At 40.3% G+C, this 5,757-nt stretch overlaps 1 long non-coding RNA gene across 1 annotated transcript; it reads right to left on the bottom strand.

Annotated features, from left to right (window-relative positions):
• Positions 1-1,154: 1,154 nt before the first annotated feature.
• Positions 1,155-1,643, bottom strand: LOC106522111 (uncharacterized). Its single transcript, XR_001310748.1, has 2 exons — positions 1,295-1,643; positions 1,155-1,223 (listed from the first exon to the last, which is right to left on the bottom strand). It is a non-coding gene; the product is annotated as an uncharacterized LOC106522111 (long non-coding RNA).
• Between the last annotated feature and the right edge of the window lie 4,114 nt (positions 1,644-5,757).

Raw genomic sequence — 5,757 nt, 5'->3', positions numbered from 1 at the left:
GGTTCTTGCATGAGGCCCATTGAACTCTGTGTCAGCTCCAGAATCTATAAATACCTTAATAGGTAGTGTCTTACCTGCCACAGTTAAGTCAGCCGGAAGCTGTAAGAGTGTCTGACTCGCTGTGGCTGGACTGAGATCGTGACTCATCGCCTTGCTTCTACCTGTGGTCTTCTTAGGACAGGAATGGACCATGTGATTAGAATCTCCACAGTAGAAACAAAGCCCCTCTCTTACTCTGCGAATCCTCTCCTCTGGAATAATCTCAGACCTGCCAATCTGCATGGGTTCCTCCACATTTCTCTCAAGACTTGAAGGCAGAAACTGGGTTCTGCCTCTTCCTGATTCAATAGAATGTTGAAAAACAGATCTATTAGTTGCTCTCTGGTTACCTCTCCTAGTCATTCTGCATTCATGGAGACTGAGATCGATTCTGGTAGCCAAGCCCTCCAGTTCTTTCAGAGAGTGAGGTGGATCCCTTGTGGCCAACTCATCCTTGATGTCTTCGTTGAGAGCTTGGAGGAAAACATCTTGGAGAGCCTCTTCATTCCACCTGCTGTCTAGGGTGTGAAAGTCGATAATGAATTCTGTGACCCGTTTATTTCCTTGTTTTAGTGCAAGAAGTCCCCTGGTGGATTCTCAGTGGGGCAAAAAAGGACTGAAGACCCTCTGTAATTCAAAGGCAAAATATGTGTCATTGTGGCAGATATACATGTCCCGTTGCCACTCTGCAGTTCCCCATAACTTGGCTTTGCCTGAAAGGAGTGATTTAACAAATGCTACCTTGGAACGATCGGTAGTGAAAGAGGAAGGCTGTAACTGAAAATGAATTTCACATTGTGTTAAAAATGCACAACACTGATCAGGATCACCACTGTATTGTTTAGGAGGACAGAGACGGGTTTCATGAGTGCTTCTGTTAATAGCTGAATCAGCTGATGGTGATACCTGCTGTTGAACAGCAGGGGGAGCTGTTGCATTAAGAGAGGTACTTAGTGTCTTGATCATACCACAGAGATCCTCAACATTACGCTCCAAATCAATAATAGCTCCTTCAACTTTATTTCTCCAAGTCTGGTCCAGTTCAGAACTCAAAGTGGCCAGATTATCTGATAAGAACCGAGTTTTGAGTTCTGAATAAGCACCGGACCAAGACAAAGTTTTACAAAGTTTATTGTGCAGAGGTGAATGAACCAGGAAGTGCTTGGACCGGATTCTCGTCAGATCTAAACACAGGAAATTCAGATTAGTGGCAGAACAATATAGGAGGACTTTCCAAAGAATTAAAGCCACTAACCTGTTTCCAGTTGAAGGACTCCAGACGGAAACATTGATGGAAGGGTTTGCGTTCCAGCACAGTGCGGTGACGCCACCGTTAGTTTGGTTGGAGTGTTTGGGTCCAAAAGGCTAGTTCTGATAATCTGTGATACAGGCGTGGGTCGAGATCCAGGTGGTCAGATGGCTGGAGGTACCGATCAGGGGTGAGGCAAAGAGCAGGAGTCCAAGAAGCAAGGCGTGAGTCGTTACCGGTAAAGCAGATGGCAGGTATAATCCGTTAGGGGCTGAGGCGAGAATCGTTGAACCAGGGGACAAGAACAAGGTCGGGATCAAGAGGCAAAAATGAGATATGGATGAAAACGTTGGAGAACCACAGGCAAACTGAGGATAATCTGGCAGTGAACTGGAGAGTGAGACTGGATTATATACTGCAGGAAACAGGTGAGTGAAATGAGCTTGATTAGGGTTTCTATGAAGGGAGGGGCGAGAGCATTGAGCAGGAGCTGGATGTGAGCTGTAAGGCTGGGAACAAGACTATGAGGAGAAACTGGATCATGAAATAAGATAATAAAACTAAACCGAGGCATGATCTGGGCAGACAGGGACAGAATCATAACAGTGTATGCCCCACCCTTTTGACTGACACGTCTTTTGATCAACTGGGTAAATCTGTGATTTCTCCACATTCAGTTATATTAAGTTATTTTCTGGAGTTTTTGTTTTTCAACTAGATAGCAAAGATAGCAATACTTGCTGAAAAAAATGTTGTTATGAGGTGGTTCAGCAGAAGAAATAGTTATTTTTTAATGAGGAAATGTCTAAAAAATTTGAGTAGAAACGTCTGTGGAGTGCTTTGACTATACATTTTTTTTATCAATTGAGTCATGAGGAACATTTTTCTTCATGAGTGATTGGAAGTTGATCAGATGTAAATACTTTTTATGTGTTCATTTAGTTCCCCATGGTGTTTATACTTATTTCTTCCTTGTGTGTTCTATTATTTTTTTCCTTTACATTTCCTTTATATTATATTTACTTCCTTGTGTGCTCTAATATATTTTTCTTTTTTATCTCTAATGCTTACTTGAACGGTTGCAGCTGTAATAATTGCCATTTCCACCCAGGGATCAATAAAGTATTCTGGTTCTGATTCTGAAATGCAGTTGAGAACAGAGGATTGGTAGTGCCCTAAACCAGCTGCAGTTTCCAATACATGTTCATGCAAACTGTTTAATAGACGGTTGCGCAATCATCATTTCCTCAATTCACAGTTATTTACTTTGAATTTTCTGGTTATCTGCAAGCATCTACTACAGCTACAAAGGAGTGTATCATTTCTAGTGCAGCCTGTTGTCAGTTTCATCAGCAATGACACAATAATTCTACTGAAATTACTGTGTAATGAAAGCAGAAACAAGCCATGTCTATGAAATAGGCCTTACAAGTGAGTATTAGTTTTTGTTTTTCAAAACAATCTGAGCTTACCCACTTCATCATTTCCTTGCTGTTGTTACAAACACTATTAGTTGCCATTACCATCAATTTAACAATATATGGTTCAATGATTGTATTATTATACTTCTTTTAGCAGGAACTTTATGAAACATCTGCCATAAATGACTCCAGTCTAGATGTGCTAAAGCTAGCTACTGCTATTTTATATGGAAAACTGTGAATTAAGAAATGTGTGATGGTGTAGTAGTTTATGAAAATGGAACTCACTCCAGTCTTGGCTGCATCTGAAGCGCCCATTAACTTGTCAGTCCTGTCAACTTAAATTAAATTTTCCTTAAACTGGGACCTTCCAAAGAGCCATCTACAACTAATAATTGTTAAAAAAAAAACTTTTTACAGAAGACCACTTCAGAATGATCAGAAAGCCATTTGAAAGTTTTCACATGTGTCATTTAGCACAGTGAACACACTGACAGTGTCTCACAGACACACAGCTTTCTTTAAAGGAGTCAGGCCGGAGATCCCTCTGTGCACAGCAAGTGTGACAGATAGAAAAGCACACTCATGCATCTTAATTTGATCATTTACTGAACACATGGAGAGAATAGAAACACCATCGTCTTCACTGCTGAAACTAATGGTCCATTGTGCTATTATTTGGAATATAATCATAGAGTGAAGTGAACGCCGTAGTGAGCGTGTGCAGTTTTTATGAGGCACGTTTAATGTGATGGTAAAATAAAAATAATTTTGCTTTACTTCACAAAAAAATGAACTTGCAGAGCAGCAAAGCCAGACTTCTCCTGGATGTTGTTTCTGTCATTCTGTTTCCTTGTGTTGTTTTCCTAACCCCCATTTTCCATCCTGTGCTTTTGTGCCAATCTTCCCTTTTCTCTTATCTGAACCTTCAACTCCCCGGTCATTTTGTCTCAAGCAATCACCCTCCCGTGTTTCTATTTGTCCCATCTTTCGTCCCGTATCTGCTGTTGTTCCTCCTGATGTTTTCTCTTCGGCTGTATACATTGCCCAATCAGTCCACTGTCACCACATTCACATCTCTCTATCCTCCCCTCGCCAGCCTCGCTCTCCAGTTAGTGTGTGTGACAGAGTGCAGTGCTACAGCATACTCCCACTGACAGCTGGCTGGAGCTGGAGCAGGAGGAGGAGGGGGTTTGATGGTGGTGAGGGGAAGAATGAGAGGAGGAAGAGAAAAGCAGTGAGAGATAGGCCGTCATCCCCCTGGCGGTGCCCCCTCCCCCGGCTCTCTCTGAGGAAGTGTCGGCGGCGCTGCTTTGATGCCGCCTGCATCATGCTGAGGTCTGAAGCTGTGAGAGTGCCTTCTGGCCCTGTTTTGCCTCGCCTTGCTGGCAGGAACTGGGCCACGAGTTGTCATCTGCTCAAAGCCTTGCAAATTGCTCAATCCCAAAACAGAGTACTACAAAAGTAAATATTTTCTCTCCAGTCAAAAAGGAAAAATCTACATTTGAGAACTTCTGCATCCACTTGAGTCAGGTCTCATGTTGCTCCTTTAAGCGCAGAATGAACTTGGGTCCTCGTGCACAACAGAAGCCTGTAACTAACACACATGAATAAATTCAGATTACATACATGTCTGTTAAATACATACAGTTGGTTATATTAGCAGGCTTCTACTGCCCTCCATTGATTTTTAGGTGCACGGTTGCCACATATGCCATTTTTACAACCACATAAAGTACACATTTTCTTAAAAAATGTTGGTAAGCCTGTTTATTTCTTCTTCATTTTTATATTTCTTATTGGAGTCAAGAATAATTAAAAACTGTACTTATCTTTATTTATATGGAAATACCAGTGCTCGAAAGCTCAGCAAACTATTAAGTACTGATGATTCATATTCAAGAATCAAAGCCTGAATATACACTGAATTCCTTAAAAAAATCAAATAATAAAACAATTTGATCCACTTTTCAAAATCTTTTGAATGTTTTTGAATTTAATGGTAAAATGATTGACTTCACTCCTTTGTAAATCTTGTGATTTGTCCAGTGAGTCTGCAGCAGCAGTTCTTTAGTTTGAAAAAGAACAAAGATGTGTCAATCAGTGTGTTTAATTATTTTAATCAGTAAGCACAATGCAGAAAACTTGTTTCTGCTGGTGTTTTTATTAAAGTAAGATTGATTCCACTCAGAGTAGAGTGGAATCACTCTCCTTAATCATACCTTATGAAAAAAAAGGGGGGGGGGGGTTTAGCAACAACCTGCCAATATCGACTTATTTTTCTTTCAGCTGCTTCTTTTAGAGGTTACCACAGCAGGTCTGCTTTCCTCTCATTCTATTGTTATCTGCTATTCCACATCAACACTGACCATATTCTCCTGAACTACATCCATGAACTTTTTCTATGGACTTTCTTTTTTTCTCCTTGGCAGTTCTATATTCAGCTGCCTGGATATACCAGAAGTGCCCAAACTGTTTCCCTGAGAGAGACTAAATGAAATCTATCTGAGGGCTGCAGGCCAAATGTAGAAAGATAAAACATGAAGTACAAATACTTCTGAAGTAAAGTCATTTTACTTATGACTAAGCAAACAGTTAGTACTGTGGCCTATGTTTTCTTTTTGTTTTTAGCCCATGCACTTGAAGAAAGTTGGACATATGCTCAGACATTTCATAAATTGATTCATAAACTATTTGTGGTTTTATAAAGTGTGAAAATCTACATGCGTAAATCTAATCTAAATGCCGTTATTTCTAATTCATGCTTGATTTCATTATAATTCAAGATAAGGTGATTTGATTTGATTTATTGATTTTACAGGAAAAGATTATTAAAAATCAAGCCTGACTCTGCATAATTGCTGTTTTACAGCAGGTTCCTGTTCTGCAGCACATAAAACACTCAGAAATACAGCATCACAATCACATCATTATGCAGCATAGACAAAAAGAGAAACAAGCATACCAAATTTCAGGAAGGCAGCATTTGCAAAATAGGACGTCTAAATATGAGCACAACAAAAAGTGTCCAGCAGATGGCAGACAAGA

Source organism: Austrofundulus limnaeus, unplaced genomic scaffold, assembly GCF_001266775.1.
Source record: "Austrofundulus limnaeus strain Quisiro unplaced genomic scaffold, Austrofundulus_limnaeus-1.0 Scaffold121, whole genome shotgun sequence".
Lineage (NCBI taxonomy): Eukaryota > Metazoa > Chordata > Actinopteri > Cyprinodontiformes > Rivulidae > Austrofundulus > Austrofundulus limnaeus.
This window is presented reverse-complemented; position numbering and strand designations above follow the sequence as displayed.